Genomic DNA, 24182 nt, shown 5'->3' with positions numbered 1-24182 from the left:
GACATATTGTTAGATGAAGTGTGTCCTGAAGCTGTCTGTGATAGTTTCTGTGATAGTTTCTGTGATAGTGTCTGTGATAGTTTCTGTGATAGTGTCTGTGATAGTTTCTTTGATAGTTTCTGTGATAGATTCTGTGATAGTTTCTGTGATAGTTTCTTTGATAGTTTCTGTGATAGTGTCTGATAGTTTCTGTGATACTTTCTGTGATACTTTCTGTGATACTTTCTTTGGTAGTTTCTTTGATAGTGTCTTTGATAGTTTCTGTGATAGTTTCTTTAATAGTGCCTTTGATAGTTTCTGTGATAGTGTCTTTGATAGTTTCTGTGATAGTTTCTGTGATAGTTTCTTATAGAGAGGAGCAGGATGTTGCTGTTCAAGACTTAAGACATAATGTAACTGCATCATAAAGTCTACATGAACTGCATGGTGTTCAGGGATCAATAGTCTCTCCTACTGCTATTGTATTTTTTCAGCTATAGTAACATTAATCATCAGAAATGTAGCAGCCTAGTTTTGAATGACAGGGTCCCTGCTACCACATGTTGTTACAATATAACATTTACATAATAAAATCAACTACAGGCTTCACACATGCTGTAATAAATGAAGAATGATGAGTTGAGCATACGTCAGCATGTGGCCCCACTTTCTCTCTCTTTTTTTCAAACCTTTATTGCAGATGGACAGACTTGAAAAACAAGCAAGAAAGTTTCTATGTGCACCACCATCATCAGTCCCAAGTGAGCACGTCTTCAGTGAAGTCTCTGCAATTTATGAGAGCAAGAGAAGCCATCTCACTGGAGAGCACGCTGAACAACTCTTTTAACTCTGCTTTTAACATCACAGTCTGGTGCTGCTCAGTTAGGACTACTAATTGATTTGAGAGTCACATTTCCATGCAAATTTTATTTAAGCTATTTATTTATTTATTTAGTTTATTTAAATCTCTTTAATCTTTTATAAAGTTAATATTCAGTTAACTTTATAAGAGATGCTGCTGATTCTGGGAACTCCCTGCACTTTTTGTTAGAATTTTAAAACAAAGATGTCTGTTGTCTGAGAAAAAAAAAACCAAAAACCTTTAATGTGTTGCAAATCTGAAAAGCTGTTTAATAAACATATGCTTAAAGGCATTTAAACAAAGTTAAGTGTTATATAAGTGCCAATATTTTACTGCAAATGAATACCGGCTCCAAATATTGGTTATCAGCCTCCTTGACTACTAATGATCTGAAAAATTGATCTATCTCTAGTACTGAGTAAAGCTGATCATTTTGAATGTGATTTCCAGAAATGTCATCTCTATATTGTTTCCAAACCTCTTTGCACTCACCCCACCAGGGATGGCAGCTGAGATGTTCAGATAAACAGAAGTGAACCATGAAGCACGTGCTGGGTTAAACATCATCACTGGCTGACAGATGAAGTCCAGGGTAAGAAAGCTGAGAGCAGAAGAGGAACACATTCACAAAGTGTGATATTAACGGTTTCTACAGAAATCCCAAACAGAATGGCTTATAGGAGCCCCTCTCAGTTATGTATCAGCATTTTTCAATGAAAGTATACTTTGAAATACAGACCTTGATGAGGTAAAACTCAACATCTGCTGGAACCCCTGTGTAATTTAAGCAAATAACCAAGTGACACTGTAATAAGCAGAATACACAAAACTATTGTAAGGCAGCGCGAACAGTAACAAGAACAACTGACCTGACAAAATACTGCTTGACAGCTACTTCTCAATGAACATTGCTTTCTTGTGTGCACTAGTGGCATCTTGATTGTGGATGGTGTCGCCAATTACCTCTGAATAACAGAGAGGAGCTCTGTAACTCATTTTGGGTATGTTAAGTGCAATGTGTAGTAGTATGCCATTAACAGCAGCATCCCTTCTGAGAAATGTTCCTGCAGGAGGGTGGTCACAGGTACGTTACCCACAGCCATGATGGTGGTTGATCCATCATAGAGCAGCACTGGGGAGGAGAGAGGACGCTTCTCCAGGTACAGGACAGGGTCTTCACCTGACTGGAACAGAATAAAAAGAACAATGTAAAGAATGAGAAGACATAAAAATGTATTGAAAGTGTATGATCATTATAAAAATCATCATTTTTAGATTAAATGATCAGGCTGCAACCAATGACTCAAGCACTCTTAAATTAAATTCAGGTTTAAAAACTCAAACTGATTTATTACCAGATTGGAAGAAATGAACAGGAATTAGTTGACAATGGGGCAGCAGGGAACATGTTTAAAAAAACATTTGTTTGACTGATCAAGGTGGAGGAATTTAGGATGGATTAAAAATTGATACAAGCTGATGCAAGGTGGTATATTTTGAATGTTTGTGGAATGAACGAATGAATTAAGGTTTTTTTTATGGTATTATGGTATTCCTTTCTATGAACACCATCTGAGGGACACTAGAGGCACTTCTGTTTTCCCCTTTTTTGCATAAATTAGGTCACATCTGTGTGAAATTAGGTGTATTGTTAAACGTGAACATGCACAACAATGTGAGAAAATAAAACACACTTCAAAAAGGACAGTAAGGAATCAACACAAAAATGTTCTTCCCTTCAGGATATGAAGAAGTGACTCAGCTATTTCCAAGCTTCTTTGGTGGTGAAGTTGGTGAGGAGAAAAGGGATGGGAGTGCATTGAAGAGGGCGAGAGTGAAACCCACCAAAGAATAGAAAGATGAACAGAATGGTCTAAATGGTATAAATATGGTATAAATAACATTACATTTGCATAATGGAACAGCAACTTACTTCCACGGACATCCACAGGGTATATACAGCAATCCTTAAGTTAAATTTAATACCTTTTAATACCTTTTTTTTACTACCTTCGGATTTTCTTTTAAAACCATCATGACAGAGTGGCAAGTGTTAATCAGCGTCCTTATTAATGTTGACACAGATTTTGACATATACAACACTATACATAACAGAATAGATTTAGAAACTCACTGATGTTGACTTCATATTGCACACATTTATTTCACTTTGTGAATAAAAATAAAACAAACGACATAAAATGTGCAAAGAAGAGTACAGTTCCATGAGGCAGGCATTCACTGCACGAACTGCTGACGCATTACAAGCTGGCATCTGCTATATGAACTCTTGCTGATATCACTTCACAAACTGGCATCCACTACATGAACTGGTGGACTGCTATTACTTGATTTTAACATAAACCTGTGCTATAGCCCTAATATGAACTCATGAGCAAAAGAATCTTATGGAAAGTGTCTTAATTGCATGGCCTTTTTTTCAATAGTTTTCTCCATTTTAACCAGTTCCTCTTTTTTCTCTTTGTATCTCCTTCTGAGTGACCCATCTATGGCCACAAAATGGTAAGGGAAAGCAAGAGGACCCTGTCAGGCTTGTGAAGCCTTCTCTCCTGGCAGGAACATTATGAAAGAGGAAGTGCCACACAGTAAAGCCTGCCTTTAAAGCATTGTGGAGGGTGTGAAGTCTACAGCTTCCAACAGTGACAACCTGAGCACCTCCTTAGAGCTCTGCATGCTCTTTCTGGAGAAGATCCACCAATTTGAAATTCACACTGGGGCCATCCATGCCAACTGATAGGAGTTCCCTCATATTCAGTTGTGTAACACATTCCTGTGAATCAACACAGGAGAAAGAATTCAAGTAACTGCAGGCATTTGGCCAATTTAATCCTTTTGTGTGGCTAACAATAAATTTGCCAACATTGCCCCATAATACATAAAATCTTTGTGAATAAATAACTCTTCAAATGAGTGACCACAGGACGCCGTCTAAGAATAGAATAGAGTTTTATTTGCCATTTGCACAGATACACTGCAGTACATGTGCATTGGAATTCTTATGCATCCCTCCCCAGAGTCAAGCTTAAGGTTTAAATAATACAATAAAATAAGAAATAAAATAAAATAACCAAGAAATAAATAATACAAAAGAAGAGCAAGATAGTGCACTTAGAATACTGGAAGATTCTTAAGAAAATTAGGTGCCTAATATAGGCACACTGTCACTTCCTGTATGTGATGTTTCACATGGTGATCTTAACAGGCATATTGCACATGGTGCAATACCAATGGGCTTTTCTCACTACCAATGTGGTGTTTTTGGCCCAGCTGAGATTGTCAGAGATGAGCAGGCCGAGGAACTTGTGGCTGTCGGTTCGCTCCACCATAGTCCCTTTGATGGTGAGTGGCTGAGAGCAACGCCGTGTCGCACCGTGCGGAGCGCCATCTTGGCCTATATAGCAAAAACATGAATATTAACTTACCTTGATGTCATCATCGGCCCTTCCATGTCCCAAGAACTGAGATCCAAAGTATCTGGATTGGACACAGCCATCCTCCCAGTATCGAACATGGATGTCAAGCTGTTTTTTCTTTGACGCCTGATTGAGGCTCTCATCAAACATCAACACGAATGGACCAACCTTGTTGATGCCATCAATAAGTTGTTTTTTAAAGAACGATGCTAATCCAAATCTGATAATGTACCCGGTTTTGTCTTTACCACACGTGAATGACTTTGCGATGTCAGAGTCGGGAAACATTCCTTCGTTGGAGTTCAATGAGTGGTGTTTAACTGCAGTGTTTAGACACCACAGAGCCTCCGCGCGCAGCGTTGGTGTGGCACCCATGGGTCACCCACGGGTCAGACGTAGTTGCTGGAGCCGTAATGTTGGCTTGTACCGTGGCAGTAGTTTGCAGTGGTGGTGGTGGTGGTGGTGCAGCAGCACAGAAAGTTGAGAGTGGTAGAGTTAACTGCTCTCGCCAACCGCGCATTCCATTTTTATGTTTAGTCCATTGCATATGCGACCGAAGTGCGTTAGCTCCCATCCCTGGTGGGGTGAGTGCAAAGAGGTTTGGAAACAATATAGAGATGACATTTCTGGAAATCAGATTCAAAATGATCAGCTTTACTCAGTACCCTAAAACAGCTCCTATTGGCCCGCATTTTCTCTGCTCCTCCTCTGTTTAGGGGCCAGGAACCATGGTCAAGCCCTAAATGTTACATGGACACTTTTCTTCATCACTACAGAAGTGTTTATTTTTGTACAAGTTCATGTGTAAAGCTGGAAATACTGCACACACAGCTAATTTTAGCCTCTGGAATAAACTCTGTGTGAGTTAAAATCAACTCAGTCTGAGTGAACATGTGTGACCATTGAATAGACTCTGTGGCAGAGTTAAAATAACTCTGTTCCTGGAGCTGAATTTTTAACTCTGAAACAGAGTTAACTTGAACTCCTCCTGGTGTTAAAATACTCATCCCTCACTGTGTGTGACTCTATTATTTAGTTAATTTAGATATAAACTCTTCTACATCTAACACTCAAAATATTTTATTTACACTTTTTAGTTAAGATTTATTCATTATTATTTAATTTTATGGGAAAATGACCACCAAACACCATCCTGTTGATTTTTTTGCTTTTATTTGTGCAAATACATTTAAAAATTCAACACATGACACTTTGAATTAATTCCTGTCTTAAAACTGTAAAATTTAACAGCACACAGGTAGCAAATAATGCCAATGAAAAACATTTGTGAAGTTGTACAAAACACTGTAAACAACACATTACTGCATAATAAAATGTCTGCAAATGTATAAAAAAGTGACACATTTCTCTGTGGTGCATTGTGTAACTTGAGGTAGACGACTACTCACTTTACAGTTCAAGTATAAAACAGTAAGAGAACTCATTAAATTGAGATTAGAAATAATTTTATGCAACTGTCTGATACAACATAACATTATGAATCACAACCATATGACATCTGAGCATCAAACCATCTGAAATATCTTAATCTCTCCCTTTCTAGAATCAGTTCACTCTGTGTAGTGTCACTCACTTGGAAAGCATGGAAGTGATCATGGAAACAAGTTTCATGCTCAATCAAAACAAAAAACACTTTGTGCAAAATGATTGATGTTATTTTGCTGAACAATGGTTCATGTTTTCATCAGTACCAGTGCACACAAAGAGTCCAACACGATACTCAGCTCCACAGCATTTCACCCACTGTGTGACACAGATGATGGCTTCAGAATCAAGGTGAAGAGATGCTGTTATATCTTCAGAGAAATCCAGTGTTTCAACTGAACACATTTTAACTGGACCAGACTCAACTGTTTTTAAGGACAGGCATTCCCAGTGATAGCTGCTTGATAACCTGCTTGACAGATTCCTCTAAATTTTCAGTTGTATAAAGAACTACAGTATTTGGTTCACCACTCCCCAAAAGTTTGGCTACAACTGAAGCACACGTCTTTGTTGTGAGTAGAACCTGAAGGAGCTGCTTCAGTATTTTGGAAATGAGATGAAGTATTTCATCAGTTACAGACTGAGAATTGTTTACTGTCTCTGTGTCGTTGTTGAAAGGGATCTGGTTAGACACACTTGTGTTATCAATGGAGCTGTGTATCTTAATGAGATGTCTCCTGAATCCACAATAACTAGAGAGACTTTTACCTGGATACATGGCATGAATTCATTTGAGGTTCCTGAACAAAAGCAACACTGAACCAAAGGATGAATTACAGAGGAAACATCTCAACATTTTGGCTAAATAAGCTACTTATGGTTTGTTTAACAGCTTTGCTCTGAGCTCTTTTACTCTGTCTGCAAAAATGTGTACAGGCTGGAGAGAGCGTCATCATACTTCACACCGAAAACAAAATGTGACTTGAACAGCTCATCAAAAGCACCAAAGGATGTACATGACTGACATGACAGAAGCTTTTTGTCCAAGACAATATAAAAGGTGAAAACCTGGGTCTTTGAAGTTTCTGTGGTAAGAAGATATGGCTGATGGGTTCCTTCAGTGGTCAGGAGATGATCCTCAAGGCTTTGGGATGAAACAAGAGAAATATGTTTACAAAAATGTGTTTCTAAAACTCAGCAACATCTACAGTATTTGGAAGTTTTGACAAACCTTCTGAAATTTTACCAGATGATCCGTTGCCTCTCCGACGCTGATCTTTGTGGGACGCTTTCTTCCAGCTGGTTGTGGAGTGAGAAGATGAAGCAGCACCAGAAGAGAAGCCATGTTGCTGTCCCACTCTGGGGACAGAGAGAAAAGTACTTTTACACTCATTATATATATTAAGTAGTGTGTTTATGATATTACTCTGTGCATTGTTCTAATGGTTTTACTATGATCTTAACCAGGGTCTGTTTTGACCGATTCTCAGGGGAGTAAGATAGAGACATGGGACCTTGTCCTACCCCCCCTCCATTTGTGTGTACCCCGAGTCCAACGGTACCACCCTCGAGTCTCTAGGACTTAGGGTTCTGGAGTTATGAGCATTTGAAGTTCCCTCAAATAAGGGAGTTGGGAGAGTGAAAATTTGGGGTTTTAACCAGGGTCAGTTTTAACCGATTCTCAGGGGAACAAGATAGAGACATGGGACCTTGTCCTACCCCCCCATTTGTGGGTACCCCGAGTCCAACGGTACCACCCTTGAGTCTCTAGGACTTAGGGTTCCAGAGTTATGAGCATTTGAAGTTCCTCCATATAAGTGAGTTGGGAGCGTGAAAATTTGCCAAAGTGTGAGAGTCCAAAAGTGATCCCCCAAGTGTTTAGGAGCACGTTTCAGAGTTTAAGGAGTTGTTTGGACCCCCCTTTCTGTGGTACTTTTTGTAAAGTTGAAGTTGGTGTTTAGGGTTGCTAAGAGTGTACAGGGCTTGGAGTTTTAAACATTTACACAAATAACAACTATTAATGGCCCAGTCATTATAAATCTGTGCTGGAGAGCAAAGCAATGTTCAGCCCTCACACTGAATCTTAACTGCAGACTTAAGTGGCCTATTTAGACTCAGAGATGCTTTTGTAAAATAAATCAATAAAAACACAATAAACTGATGACTGTTGGACAACTCACATAACTGCATTACTATTCTGATGATAACTGTACCTGCTTCATCAGCAGTGTCAGATCCTTCATTCAGAGCAGCTTTCAGTTGTTGTTTTAAGAGAGACGCATGTTTGAAGCAACCTCTGCTCCAAACATCAGTGAGAAGTCTTGCAAAATCTAAATAAAAAGAGAAAAACATTTTCAAATGTTTAAAATAAACCAATATTTTTACTAAAAAATGACCGCTGTGGGTCATGAAGAATCTGCTGACGGTAGTAGAAGGTTTCTCTCATCTTCTGGGACTCTAAGTCAGGATCAGCTTTGTGGTGAAGGAGAGATATGGCTTCCATGCATTCATCTCTGATTGGCTGATCATCATATGTTCTGGATGATGTGGGACCTCCTTTTAGCTCCACTCTACTCTGGGATGAAGCGGTGCTTTTGGATTTGTCTTCATGCGCCACTCAAGAAAGTCTTTGTTGCTTTGAATATCATGTTTCAGTGTTCCTGAAAGAGTAACTGTGTGGTGGAATCTTTCAAACTTCCAGTCTCTTCATACTCTTTAATCACAGTCATCTCTGCTGGTTTTGAAGTAAGAATTTTCTCCAATTTCTAAAAAAGAAAACATTATAAACTATTTACAACTACTCTTAGATCTATGTTGTAAGCAAATACATTCATCTCATACATGTACATATTACTTGCATTTTTTAGGAATTATGTCAAATAAGGATTAAAATCTTGTTGTAAACAAGCTGGAAAACAATTACATTTTCTGCAAGTACACTGTCCATCAAAGGCTGGCATCCAGAATCACTTGTGTCTCTGCTTAAAGTGCTTGAGACTGACAGTGTATCTGTCAGACTTGGAGAGGAGGAGCCTTCACACCCTTGCTGCAGGACACTTAGATCTGAAGATCACACACACACAAGTATAAGGCAAATAAAATCTAAAGTCCAGCACATTAAAACTATATCACATACCTGGCTGGATATTACCTGTCTCAAGACAAAACATTACCATTACCTATAACTCTGCTTACCACAAGTAGTGAGGGTCACATATTCTGTCAGGTCTGAACGATCAGCCAGGTTCATAGATGCTTCAGTAGATGGGAGGTCTGAAATGCAGACAACACATACAGCTTAATATGAACTGATTAAATACTGTACTTTGGAATTCTTATCATCCACTTCTCACAATCACATGTTTTTGTCTGTGTCAAGATACAAATCTCTCAAAATATAAGTGCAGCAAAATATGAATGTTTAAATGACAGTAGATAAAGTGAGAACAATGACAAAATATCACACATTTAAAGTACTTTCTGATAAAAATCATGCTCTTACCAGCCTTGTGACGACGTTCCTTGTGCTGCTCATGCCGCGATAAAATGTGTCGTGAATTCCAGGGGCAGAGTTAAAACCAGATCCTGAACACCAGGGAATAAACTCCAAAATTCAGCTCGGCCTGGGTGTACACCTTAACACAAACTGTAGTCAGAGTTATAAAATAAACTCCAGAAATGTAACTCTTTCACACTTTTTTGCCTGACTCCAGATTTGAGTACTTTGTGAATTTGCTGTGTGTTAGTACATGTAGTTGTGTACAGTTCAGCTGCTGCTGTCCTTGGTGCTGAATTCACCAACCCAGCTGAATGGTCCTGAGTGCTTATTGTTGTAATTCATTTGGTATTTTTGAGGAGGTTCAATATCATTAGTATGGGTTATGTTTTGGTTAATGTTAGGCTTTCAGTTATGATGTGTCCTCATAACTATATTAAGACAACAATGTGTGTGTGTGTGTGTGTTTGTTTGTCCTTTGATGCCTTTGATGTATCAACATTCTACAGTCTGATGTCACAGGCTGCAGTAAGTGGACACACAGCCAGAGACAAGTTCAGAAGTCAAACAGGAGCAGAAACAGTTGGACTGGACAGGACTTGCTCATGATTTAGGAAGAAAGAAACACTCAGATATTTCTGCACAATTATTGACAAGGAAGGGAGGAGCTACTGCTGTTACAAGGACAAGAGGAAACCACAGGAAAGTCCAGATCAGCTCCAAGGTTTTCAGTAAGTCAATATATGTTAGTAGTTCATGTTAGTGTTTAGTTCATTTAGTGAAATGTTTTGTTCAGATGATTTGTTTGTTAACTTGATGTGATATTTAAGCACACAAGAACACGATGTTCAGCCAAAAAGTGTTTGGGCAAACACACAAAAAGTAGCTGTTTTAAATATTTCCATCTTACATCTTACATCTTACTCAATGTTGGACAGGAATGGATCTATAAGTGATCAGACTCAGTAACAGCCTTTATCAGATGATGGATAGTCAGAGAATTCTCGTCAGGTGGATAAGATGATTTTTGATTGCTTCTTGTGCTTGGATTTGTAGAGAAATCCAGATGATTATTGTCTCTATTAAACATTGGATTTGTTAGTGGCGTTTTAGCATGTATAAAGAGACTTTTTATGTGTTGGTGTTGCTCACGGCCATACCACCCTTGGCACGCCCGATCTCGCCTGATCTCGAAAGATAAGTAGAGTAGGGCCTGGTTAGAACTTGGATGGGACACCACCTGGGAATACTAGGTGCTATAAACCTTTTATCTCCAGTTTTGATTCACAATAAACAAAAAAATATCATCCCTAAACTAGTGTGGTTCATCTCCATCTTGTGACGTGGCTTTGTTGATTTAGAGTTATATGTAAACTTATTAAACCCATTTTTAGGAGAGGGAGCTGAAAAGGGAGCTTGCTCCGCTCACTCCACGCATCAACCTGGCATTGCAGTGCCGCCGGGAACGGTGCACCTTTCTCTTGCTTTGTAGAAAATCAAGTTCTGACACACATGTTTAGTTAGGAGTCAAACTTTTACTGTGGCTGAAGGAACATGCGGCTAAGTTTTTATCAAGTGAATTGTGCACAACCAGTGAGTTGATTTACTGATATCACCCAGGGAACCCAGCTCAACAACACAGTGCACCTCAGCTACGATGATTGGTCGCGGACTCCCTGAAGACGCCTGATGGTTTCCCAGACTTTGTAGTCTCCATGTAAAAGCCAGGCCTGGATTTTTCAGGCTGGAGGTGGTGGGGAGGCTGGGATTTAGCACGCGGCAAGCCAAGGGAGGCGCACCGCCACGGTGGTAGCCGGGACGACTAGGGTCCTCAGCTGCTCTCTGAGACAGGCTTGTTCTGACTCTTGTTTCTCTTCATAACGCACAAGTCTTTCGCCTTTTACTAAAGACTTCCGTGGAGAGGAACACCAATGAGTTGAAGTTATTTTTGGCTGGCTTGGCCTTATGGCTGAGCCTTTTGAGTTGGTGAAAAGTCAAACGTCTTTGTAGAGCGCCACAAGTGTGAGCTCCCCTGTCCGACTTTGCTCTTTCTTTGCGGAAGAAATGCGTGCTAGATGTTGTCATTTCGTTGGTATACTTTATTTTTAGGATTTGGTGGGGATGCTGGCGTCTTTGAGACAGGAAAAGTGTACATGATGACAATAAAAAAAGAAATAACGCTACTGAATGAACCTATTTCTTCAATATGACAGATGATGCTTGAAAAATATACAGTTGTAAGAAGCAAAGGAAACAAGAGAAGCTTTTACAAAAACAAGGTTCATGCAGCATTTTCACTTTGCACTCATCAAACACACATTCACAGATGAATACATGACTTTATGTGTGTACAGGTCTAGTGTTTTTTTTTTGTATTCTTTGACAGAGGCACAGGTACTGACATAGGTCTGAGATGCTAAAAGAGAGAGAGGTTAGGGCGAGGGAATGCATTATGCCAGAGAGTGTCCTCACCAAGATATAAGTACCAGTATGTGTGAGTGTGTGTGTGTGTTTGTCCTTTGATGCCTTTGATGTATCAACATTCTACAGTCTGATGTCAGAGGCTGCAGTAAGTGGACACACAGCCAGAGACAAGTTCAGAAGTCAAACAGGAGCAGAAACAGTTGGACTGGACAGGACTTGCTCATGATTTAGGAAGAAAGAAGCACTCAGATGTTTCTGCACAATTATTGACAAGGAAGGGAGGAGCTACTGCTGTTACAAGGACAAGAGGAAACCACAGGAAAGTGCAGATCAGCTCCAAGGTTTTCAGTAAGTCCATACATGTTAGTAGTTCATGTCAGTGTTTAGTTCATTTAGTGAAATGTTTTGAAAAGTGTCCCACGTGGGCCTTTGCTTTCTTTCCCAAGAGACAGCTTGACTAGTGGCTTCGTGGACAGACTGCAAAAGCTGACATATACAACCTGGCTGTGTTGCTGTGCTGACCCCTGCGAATTTGAATGTGAATGTGACCTGTTAAAAGCTCCAGTTTCAGTAAATAGATTTTTAACCTCCAACACTTTGCTCTGAAGAGTCAGTGACAGGCAGCTGAGTGGAACCAAGCAGAGAGGAGAAGTCAGTCATTGTGACGTTCGCCTCCACACTTCACACACTCCTCACACAACCACAAAGCAGGTGGAGAATGTGTAACAGTGTGTGTATATGTGTCCTTTCACAGACACAAATATTATTACTGTTATATTTGGAGGAACAAAGTGGTGACGAGTGATCTCACAGACACAGAGAGCAGCAGTGTGGACAGTCTGTAGGAGGGTGTGCATGTGTTTGCCTGTTTGAGTGTGTTTCTGACTTTAGGAGCATGTAGAAAGTTTGTGTTTTATCTTTGATGTGTTCGTCTTTGCTAAATGACCCATTTGCTTCTATCGTCTCTGTATGTGGATGATACTGACATGAAAAGTAAAGCTGAAGGTGAAATGAAGGAGATGCAGAGAGACAGTACAGGAAGGAGTGAGTCTACATAGAGACAGATGAAAGGAGGGAGAGAAACAGGTGGAGGAAGGAGAAGCTTGAAGTGGTGAGTTTTCAATACACTGAATAAAAACACAGCTTTCCCTCATAATTAATATTTTTAAATGCACATCAAAACATTTGAGATTTTTAAATCAGCTCATGAGTCATTTTAAAATTCATTCCTGATGTCAGGAGTACTAGCTTTTTCTGGGGCTTTTATTTTCCATGGTCCAGAATAAACTTTAAAGATTAAACTAAGATGCATGAATGAAAGTTCACTCCATCTCTGTGTTTCTCTGTTAGTGTTGATGAAATCAGTACAGCAGGTGTCTCTGCCTGTTTCTAGTTCTGCTTCCTTCATTGGAGCAGAGCTGTTTTCATCCTTCATGTCTCCACCTGTCTGATCCTATTAGATCACAACACGTCTGCTGAGCTGATCAGCTCTGTAGCCCAGCAGATGGTGAGCTGATGATCCTTCATGATGGAGAAAATGAACATTTAATCAGCTGATAATAGAAATGAGATTGGTTTTTACTTCTGTCGAGGGAATTTATCGAATCTGTTTTGTTTGTGATCAAACTGAGATTTTATTTATTTTAAAATTCCAGTAACTGTAAACAGCTTCTGAAGAAATGAAGCTTATACTTTTCCTGTAGTCCTCAGTTTAAACGAAGGACACATCCTCACCTGATGTGAAGTCAGAGTTTGTTCTATGGGACAGCCAGAGGGATGGTGTGTGTCCCGTCAGTGTCCAGTAGCTGATCCACAGCTGGACAGCTGTCCTCCCTCCCAGCCTGTCTTCTGTCAGAGGGCTGGAGCTGCTCTCTTGTGTCCTGTCAGAGTTTGGACCTCAGTCTCTTCTCCACCAGTCTCCCCAGACAGAGCAGCCACACACAGACTGTCCTCCGTCTTCTGTCCTTCAAACCAGGACAAAGCTCCATGTCTCCTTCAGTCTTCTCACTGTCATTGTCCTGCTGTCTGCTGTGACAGAGTAACAGAGCTTTAAATAAGATCTGTGATATTTTACTGAAACCATTCTGAACCTTCACTGATTTATTACTTTTATTTCATGCATCCAGGTAAAGAGATATGTTTTCTTCATCTTGAGTCAAATCATGAATGATTTCTTTTCATCTGGTTTACTTTACTTTTCAAAAACTGTGTGAGCATCTGGAACATGAAGATGAGGCTAGTTGCTTTAATCTCTGCCTTTCTTGATAAGAATCATTTCTTTGGCACTGACAGGCGTCTGTTGATGTTGCAGGTTCAGTAATTATTCATCTTTTTCTCACCCTCCTCCGTTTCCTCCTCTCATCAGTTTTTCTTCTACCACCTGCTTCTTCTTTGCTCGTTATTCTCTCAGGTGTGAACCAGTGTGCAGCTGCTTGTGCAGTGAATAATGTAGTGATGAGTCTGATTATGCAGCAGGTAGTCGTTCATTCATCAGCCCAAAGGTTAAATTAGCTGAAACCAGACATTTACTGGTTTGATTCACATGAACAGAGTTTTGCTTTGGGAAATTTCCAAAAGTCACAAGTTTGTAGTGGATGAAGATTCTCTCCACATTCTGATACATCCACTGATTCATTTTATCTGTTTTTCAAAAACCTCTGAAAAGAAGAAAACAAAGGAAAATGTTCTTCACAGCTGATTTTAAGTCTTCAAATATACAAACATTGTTTCTCCTCTTTCAAACAGTAAAACAACAGAAACATTAAACTTCATAAATCATGATGAATTATCATTGATGTTTATTCCTCAGTGCTGGTGCAGATGTTTGAGAAAATGATCTACATTCTGCATCTACATGCTGCATGACTGTGTTTGAACTGGTTTGAAGTCCAGACTTAACTGGCTGTGTCATAAACCACAGTGTTTGAAGAAGGATGTGTGCAGAGCTACAAAGCTAAATGACTTAGATTTGTTGGGTATTTGGTTGATTGTCGACTGTCGGACATGACACAAACCTAACATTTCCTTCAGCATATTAAATGTATTCATTTTTTTCTGAAGCTTATGTTTTAGACTGTGTGATCAGTGCCTTCATTTCTATAAGTATAGTTGTTTTGAACACACTGCAGTGACTCAGTAACTCAAAGAACTTACTGCTTTTCTCAGATGAATAATCAAGTGATCAAAAAAAAGGTCCCTTAGTCATTTATGATAAATGTAAAATGAAGAATCAGCTTTGTTTTCATGGTTTCTTTCACTGACTGAACTCTCAGGACAAGTATCAGGTAGTTTTCACAAACTATGATGAATCACTGTTGGACTTTAAAGTTTCTCTCCTCCATTGCTCTCTCAGCTCCTTCTTTTCTCTTTGTCCACCCACTTTCTCTTCCTCTCGTTCCTCTCTTTGTTATTCAGAGACACTTGTATTTTCTGTGTGAAGTTTTCAGCTCCTGTCTGTTAGAAGTGTCAGATAATATTCTGCATTTTTCCACCTTGGAGTAGAACTGCAGTGGAAACAGTTTTCAGTAGCTGGACTGAAGTAGAACCATCATCTCTGTCTCTTCCTCCACATTCAATCGTGCTCTCACATATTTGACTTTCTGTCTTTTTGTAATTGTTGCTGCTTTGCTCTGATTTTAACATGATGCAGTTCATGTCTGGTGTCTGATTGTTTGTTGTCTCGTGTTTTGCACCATCCTGAACCAACTCGTTGATCTTGAATTGCTGGTAGAACATGATGCTAATAAGCTGTGACAGTGTTTAACAGTGTGTGCAGCTCGGCAGTGTGTGAGCACATATCTGTCCATGTCCATTAATGCTGTCAGGTGGTCCTCTGTCTCTTATTGCTGTTATATTATTTAATCCACTTTCACCATCAGAACAACTTGTTATCACATTAAACAGCAACAACTTGACATTATGTCCAGATCTCACTGAGGCTCATGGTGTCACACAGGCTGTTTTTACAGTGAAAGCACTGAGGGACAATCATTTATGATGGTTGGATTATTGACAAGCAGAACGTCTTACAGGATGTGGATGAGACAGACAGGATGGATCAGGGAAGATGATTCCACTGTCCTCTGCTGCTGAGTGTGTCTGAATAATGAGACTCTATACTGATGGAGTAACTGCTGCTTAGTCTCTGAGAGTCAGTCACATTAATTACAAGGAAAAAAAGTGAAGTAATTAGTTCATACAAGTGTGAGAACAATTAGTGTGTAAGCATCATGGAACAAATCTGTGGCTGCTGCGTCTCCTTTAGCTGCTTCTCTGCTGCCATAGTGAGGTGAGAAGGACTCTGAAGCTGCTGCACTTCACACTGTAACAGCTGCTGCTGTCCTTGGTGCTGAATTCACTAACCCAGCTGAGTGGTCCTGAGTGAACAGTGAACACATGAATATCTCTTTGACCAAAAGCAGATTCAGTTCCTGCAGACAGTCCCTATGAGGAGTAGTAGTTAGTTGAGTGGAGAAGCACTTTTATTTGTGGAGCATCTATCAAATCAGTCCAGAGTGAGTCCTCAGGGTCTAAAAGATCTCACAGCTTCTTCTCTCAGTCAACACAGCCTCAGATTCACCAACATCAGCTTGACACACTGACATCCAAAGGTTTGCTGGAGGACAGAAACACTGTGGGCTGGAAATGAATTATGAAACAAGGCTCTTAGTGAAGTTCTTTGTTCTTTCTATCCTGTGACAGTGGAAATAAAAAGTTGTGTTGAGTAAATGTCCATCATTTACACTTTACTGTGTTGGACAGTAAATAATAATAATAATGTTTCTTCTGTAGATGTTCTCACTGCAGCTGGAGGGAAGAATAAAAAGTAAAGAAACAGCTTCAGTGGCTCTGACAGAACTAAGTGGAATAAATCTGAGTCTGACTCATGTTGTTTCCTGCATTAATCAGCTCATCTTCTGTCTTAAGGAAAATAAACTTGCACACATGTATTTAAACTACACATGGTCAGTGTCAGTGAACATCACACAACTTTAATATGTGATAAAAGAACTTTTTTTTTTCCTCTGGACATTAGACAGTGTCCACTGTGACTGTCCACCTGAGTATGAATGTTTAACGGTGCAGAGACAGAATAACACAGAGACAAACTGCTGGCTAAGATCCCATCAGAGACCAGCAAACACTTTGTGTTGCTTCCTCCTCCCATTCCCCTCCTCTTCACTGGCTTCACTTCACTCCATGTGACAAATCATGGTTGTGGTGCTGAATGAAATGAGTTGGACAGAGGACTCAAAGGACTCACACACAGACACAGTCTCTTCCTCTCTGGATAAAAGGTCTGCAGTGTTTCCATCTGTGTTCATGTTGCTGTTTGAGGGTTAAGACTTGGTTTCAGGGTTAGAATTGGGTTTTGGTTAGAGTTAGGGTAAGGGCTAGGGAATGCATTATGTCAGCAAGTGTCCTCACAAAGACATAAGTACCAGTATCTCTCTGTGTGTGTGTGTTTGTCCTTTGATGCCTTTGATGTATCAACATTCTACAGTCTGATGTCACAGGCTGCAGTAAGTGGACACACAGCCAGAGACAAGTTCAGAAGTCAAACAGGAGCAGAAACAGTTGGACTGGACAGGACTTGCTCATGATTTAGGAAGAAAGAAGCACTCAGATATTTCTGCACAATTATTGACAAGGAAGGGAGGAGCTACTGCTGTTACAAGGACAAGAGGAAACTACAGGAAAGTCCAGATCACTTCCTTTGGTTGCTCTACTTGTCTACCAGACATTATGGTTTGTGTTTATAGTTTGTACTTTGAGATCTCAGCCTGATCTCATGGTTTACTGATCATTTCCAATCTGTATAAGAGGTGTGTGATGTTACTGCCAGTGCAAACCAAACATTTTCTGCTGTTGCTTCCAGTGTTAAGACTCCTGTTAATGATAATGTTTGATGTGGGCAGGTGGATAAAGCTCAGTCCTTTGTCGTCCTTTGCTGTTTCCTTTTGATGTGGATTTTTCAGGCCAGGCTGTAGACCCAGCTAAGGGCCAGTTGAAGCTGAGTCCAAGTCTGGCCGAGTCCCCACACCTTACTCTTTTACTCTTCATTCACGTGTTAAACTCTTCTTTTCAAAGAGGCACATCTTAAGCACTGGAGACCAGAGAAGTTGAATCCATAGAGCTTTATTCTTCAATACAGAATTCAAAAGCTTGAGCCGCCCTGCAGAAAATGACTGATGACTTTTACCATCTGTGCATCACTTTTTATATTGTAAATTGTAGGTGTGTTACAGACGAAGGGACATGTCTGACCACATCCCTTTTTCCTTTCATTAGTTATTTTTTGCATGTCTAAAATTTAACCCTTCCCATCTTACATCAAAAAAGTACAGCACGTGGCCTTTACACATGACCAGTGGCAGATTGTTGATCAGGTTCAAGGAAAGGTCTGTGCGTAACTGGACATATCCCTTTCTAATTCCCTCCATTTGATTGGTGTGCATCTATCTTTTTTTCCCTGGTATTTTGCAGGCCTGATGTCTAATGGAGATTTTTCTCACGTGTACCACAACACCCTCCTAACAACCACACTCTAACCACACTTTGTTTTTTAATGGAATCTGGGTTTCTTTCAATTGGGTTTTTAAAAAAAAACTTTCCAGTGCCTCTAAAGCTCCCAACACATGCATGCAAAGCATGAGTGATTATCCCTTGTGATGCAGCAATAGCAGGCAGAGGCACACAAGGCAGAAACAAGTGCTGCAAGGGCAACCACCAATGGAATTTCCCTCACTGAAGTACACACAGATGGGTGAAGCACAGAAGGGTGAGGAGGGGTGAAGTACAGATGGATTCACACTGCACAAAACCTGACACCACAATATTCAGCAGCTGAATACTGAGCTCAGAGACGCACAGTGAAAATGTCATTTTTAGGTGAGTAACAGTCGTGAGTCATGGTACTGATGGATTCTTCAGAGCTGTAGGGATGAAGGACTTGATGAGTGTTTGTCTGCTCTCTGCTGGTAGAAATGATTGTTCCCCTCAGTCCACAATGAGACATTTCCCTCACTAAAAGCTCCAAATACAAGTTCTTCAAGAACAGATATTAATGTGGAGCTTCACAGAATAATGACACTGTTACTGAAAATTCAGAAATGAATGGGAAATGTTGGGAACTGCATTTCAAGACATGTTAGGTTGTGTGAGTGTGTTGTTGCAGCCTTAAAGTTGGGAAACACAAATATCCTCTTTTTCAAGCATTTGTTGTTGATGTCACAGCAGCTGCTTCGCCTGTGACAGGTAAAACACCTGACACTGTGCTGTTGAAGCAGCAGATGTTGAGCTGATGACTGCTCATAATGGAGAAAATGATCATTAAATCACCTGATAATAGAAATGAGATTGATGTTTACCTCTCACTCTGTCCCTGGGGGAGTGTGTTTGCTGTTTGGACTCACATGTTTCCTCTGAGTTTTGCAGAATGGGCCTAAAAAATGAACTGAATCAAACGCAGACCAGTATCCTGCAGTTTAAATGAAGACCACATCCTCATATGATGTGAACTTTGTGACACTGTGAGATCAGTTTTTGTTCTCTTGGTCAGTCAGAGGGACAATGTGTGTCCCCTCAGTGCCCAGACCTTGGTCTTGTCCTCTCATGTCTCCCCATGTTCTCCTAAAGCTGATCCTGAATTGATTAGTAATCATAAATGTCTCATTTATATTGAGCTAAAACAGAAAACAGATGGTAAACTGTCATTTAAAAATTCAATAATAAATCTTCAAAGATATTCATCATTAACGAATTGTTTTCTGTGCACAGATGAGATACAATAATTAGTGTAGTAACTATAAAGACTGCATTTCTGTTAAAGCAGTGAGAGCAGTTTTTTTTCTTTGCACTTACGTTAATGTCAGTAACAGTGATTGTTCATCGTCTCCCTCGTATGTTTCTCTTCTTCTAACACCTGCTCCTTCATTTCTTGCTCCTTTTCTCTAAGTAAAAAGTGACAGACATGTTCTTAGCTGTTAATCAGTGTGTTGTGTCTTTTACATGGATAAAGTGTAGTAATGAGCATCTCAAACATTAGAGCAGGCTGAAGACCACAAGGCTGCTGCTTTCTGCTCCTTCTATCAGAATCAGAATCAGAATAAAATGTTACTTAACTCCCAGTTTAAAAGAAGAGGAAAATTGCACAGTGTGTGGTGATAGAAAAAAAATTCTAGAATAAATAAGTAAATGAAAAACAAAATAACAGTATAGTACAATGAAAATCAAGTAAAAATACTGCAATAACTCCAATGTCAAATGTCAAACAGAACAATATATACAACTAATATACAAATAGAAAAGATAAGGCATCTTAATATTTGCAATATGTACATGAGGTTTGTGGTTGATAGTTTAAAAATGACGTATACACAGTATACATGAGTCCGTGATTCTTACAGTCCAGAGTTATATAGTTTGATTGCGACAGGCAGGAATGATTTCCTGTGTCGATCTGTTGTGCAGCGTGGAACAATGAGTCTGTTGCTGAACGAGCTTCTGTGATGGATCAGCACATGGTGGAGAGGGTGTGAAGGAGAGTCCAATATTGTCCTAACTTTGGACAACATTCTCCTCTCCAACACTGTATTCAGTGAGTCCAGTTCCTCTCCTACAACATGGCTGGCCTTCCTGATGATCTTATTGAGTCTGTTAGTGTCCTTCACCCTCAGGCTGCTGCCCCAGCAGACAACAGCGTATAGGATGGCACTGGCCACCACAGACTCGTAGAAAATCTGCAGCATCGTCCGGCAGATGTTAAAGGATCTTAGCCGTCTCAGAAAATAGAGACGGCTCTGTCCCTTTCTGTAAACAGTGTCCACGTTTTTGGACCAGTCCAGTTTGTGATCCAGGTACACCCCCAAGTACCTGTACTCCTCCACCATGTCCACATTGACCCCTTGAATGGTAACAGGGGTCACTGTAGCCTTGGTCCTCCTCAAGTTCACCACCACTTCCTTTGTCTTCATCACATTGAGCTGCAGGTGGTTTCTCTTGCTCCATGTGACAAAGTTGTCCACCACAGTCCTGTACTCACTCTCATCACCACCTGAAACACATCCTACTACAGCAGAGTCGTCAGAAAACTTCTGAAGGTGGCAGGTCCCCTGCGGAGCCCCGCTGTTGCTGACCACCCTGTCCGACGTACAGCACTGCAAGCGCACATACTGTGGTCTGCCAGTCAGGTAGTTTACAATCCAGGACACCAGTGGGGCATCTACCCTCATCGCCGTCAGCTTCTCACCCAGCAGAGTCGGCCTGATGGTGTCAAATGCACTGAAGAAATCACAAAACGTGATTCTCACAGTGCTCGCCGGCTTGTCCAGGTGGTTGCAGACTCTGTTGAGCAGGTAGATGATGGCGTCGTCCACTCTGAGACGGGGCTGGTAGGCGAATTGAAGGGGGTCCATAAATGGTTGGACCATAGGCCGGAGCTGCTCCAGGATGAGTCTCTCCAGAGTCTTCATGATGTGTGACGTCAACAGGCCTGTAATCCCTGAGGTCGCTAGGGCGTGGTGTCTTCGGTACAGGGATGAGGCATGACGTCTTCCACAGCATTGGGACCCTCTGAAGACTGAGACTCATGTTGAAGACATCATAATGAAAAACTCCACATAGCTGGGGGGCACAGGTCTTCAGGGCCCTTGGGCTCATGCCATTCGGGCCTGCAGACTTGCCTGCATGGAGTCTGTTCAGCTGTCTTCTCACCTGGTCAGCAGTGAAGCTCAGTGGGGGGGAGTCAAGTGGGGGAGGGGTATATGTGTTAAGCCTGCTCAGTTCTAACTCTGTCTTTAGCTGTTTACTCTGCTCTTTTTCTGCTGCACATACATGAACCAAAATACCAGATCAGATGTTAGAGGTGAAGTGAAACCATCCATGGCTCATTCTAAAGAAATTAGACATGATGTGTTCACTGTTTCACATTTATGTTGTTCACTCTTTTGATTTGATTCCATTGTTTTCTTGAAGTGAAGAACTGTTTGGTGTTTTTACAGAATAATGTTCATTAATTTGTGCTGATGTTGTTCGAGTTAAATCACCACCTTCAGGTAGATGTGGACCTAAAGCTCCTGGAGCTGGAGTTGTAATAACAGCAACAGTGTTTTGATTATTATTATTATTATTATTATTACTAGTAGTAGTAGTAGTTGTAGTAGTAGCAGTAATATGTCATATTGTTTTAATTATTCACTTGTTTAAACTTCTATTGTCTTTTTATTGGCCTGTGTCCTGTTGTTTCTCTGTGCTGTAAATTCTATTGGCTGCTTTAGTCTCATCATTCATTTTGTAACATTGGTGCAGATAAAACAAAAGGACACTAAAACAATGCTCAACACTTAGTAACACTTTTAAAGTGTCAGAAAACACCGTTGCCACAGTGAAAAAGGCTCAGAAAAGACTATATTTCATCCAACTGCTCAGGAAGGCTGGGTACGGGAACACCACCTACCACCAAACAGAAGAGAAGATCATCAGAACTGATCTTCCATCCATGGACACCATTTACACAACATGCTGCAGAAAGAAGGCACAAACACACATATACAACCTGAGACACTGCAGAGCAGACAGTATCAAAACTCACACAAGTAGATTCCACAGCAGCTTCTTTCCTGCCACAGTCAGGCTGATGGCAAACTTTTTAGGAAAATAATGGACTGTTCACACCAACTACCTCACTGAGGCATATGTGCAGTAATCTAAAGTGTCTATCCGTCTTCTGTGGGAATGTTTCTTTCTCTTTCTTGATTTTCCTTGAGTTCCTCCTCAAAGTTGCTCCCTTCCTGGTAAATGTTTGCAGTTTGTATTTAGCTGAAAATGAAATGATCACCTGGTATTTCAAGTCTCACAGAAAGAGAAAGGAAATGCTGTTTTCTGTCTTTCCTCATTTTCTGCCTGTTTCAAGAGAAATTGCTGATCTGCTGCAGGGAAATGGTTTTCTCCATCTACAGGTGTTATTGGTCTGTGACCAGCAACAGGATCTGTCCTAATCATTTCATTTACTTCCACATTTCAGGAGAAATTTAGAGACAATCAATGAGCATGCACAGTGAAAGAAAGACAGAGAAAAACTGAAAGAGAGAAAAGAGTCGACCTAAACTTTTGTCTGCCTGAAGGTGAAAGCACAAACCTTCCTTCCTCCTTCTCTGATGTATGTTTATAAAGTGTTACAGGACATTTCATTCTGTCTCAGCCACAAATCATTTCTATTTAAATAAGTCTACAATGTTGTGAAGACAAACATTATCTCCAGCCTCAGACAATTTAAGTCTGTCATCATATCCACCTCATTTATCAATCAATAAAAGTATTAAAGGAAAAGTGAGTGAAAGAATGAAAATGGAAAAGTTGCTTTGTGGGTCCATGAGTTGCTTCATGTCCACTTATCAAGTGATCTGCCTCATTAAGTCTCAGTTGACCTACAGTCATTGCTTTCATGAACAGTACAATGTCCACTGGATTAACTGTGTTATTATTCTTGATGTGGTTGGTAACTTTCCATGTCAGTGTAAAAGCTGGAGGAGTTTTCTGGGTCCCTGCAGCAAACACTGAGGATTATGTTTACATAGTATTATTTCCATATCATCATATGCTAATACACATTCTTCACACACACACAATCTTCACCAACAACTTGTCTTTCTGTTTCATCTCTTTTTTCCAGGTAAGATGGAAATATTTAAAACAGCTACTTTTTGTGGCTTTTTGGGCTGAAGATCTTGATCTTCATTCATCAATTTTCTACCGCTTAATCTGTCAGGGTCGCGGTGAGCTGGAGCCTATCCCAGCTGACTATGGATGAGACGCGGGGTACACCCTGGACTGGTCACCGGTCAATCACACACACACCCATGCACATACTCACAACTATGGAGAAGCCAATTAACCTATACCAGGAGGCCGGAGTACCCGGAGAGAACCCACGCAGCACAGGGAGAACATGCCCAGACCAGGGTTTGAACCTGGAACCCTCTTGTTGTGAGGCGACAGTGCTAACCACTGCCGCCCAATCTTGATCTTGTGTGATTAGATATCACATCAAGTTAACAAACAAATCATCTGAACAAAACATTTCACAAGATAAACTAAACACTGACATGAACTACTAACATGTATGGACTTACTGAAAACCTTGGAGGTGATCTGCACTTTCCTGTGGTTTCCTCTTGTCCTTGTAACAGCAGTAGCTCCTCCCTTCCTTGTCAATAATTGTGCAGAAACATCTGAGTGCTTCTTTCTTCCTAAATCATGAGCAAGTCCTGTCCAGTCCAACTGTCTCTGCTCCTGTTTGACTTGTGAACTTGTCTCTGTCTGTGTGTCCACTTACTGCAGCCTCTGACATCAGACTGTAGAATGTTGATACATCAAAGGCACAAACACACACACACTCACACATACTGGTACTTATATCTTTGTGAGGACACTCTCTGGCATAATGCATTCCCTTGACCTAACCTCTTTCTCTCTTAGCATCGCAGGCCTATGTCAGTACCTGTGAGAGAGAAAGGGTACACCCTTCTGTCAAAAAAGATTT

General features: G+C 40.5%; 1 non-coding gene and 2 pseudogenes across 1 annotated transcript; all 3 read left to right on the top strand.

The window, feature by feature from the left end:
• The first annotated feature begins 10363 nt into the window (after positions 1-10363).
• Positions 10364-10482, top strand: LOC121189041 (annotated as a pseudogene).
• A 62-nt stretch (positions 10483-10544) lies between these two features.
• On the top strand, positions 10545-10696 carry LOC121189049 (annotated as a pseudogene).
• Positions 10697-11076: 380 nt separating this feature from the next.
• On the top strand, positions 11077-11191 carry LOC121189059. The gene has a single exon (XR_005894777.1). It is a non-coding gene; the product is annotated as a U5 spliceosomal RNA (small nuclear RNA).
• The last annotated feature ends 12991 nt before the right edge of the window (positions 11192-24182 follow it).

The sequence above is a fragment of the Toxotes jaculatrix genome, chromosome 10 (genome assembly GCF_017976425.1).
Source record: "Toxotes jaculatrix isolate fToxJac2 chromosome 10, fToxJac2.pri, whole genome shotgun sequence".
NCBI lineage: Eukaryota > Metazoa > Chordata > Actinopteri > Toxotidae > Toxotes > Toxotes jaculatrix.
Note: the sequence above shows the minus strand (reverse complement) of the source record. Positions and strands in the feature narration are given on the sequence as shown.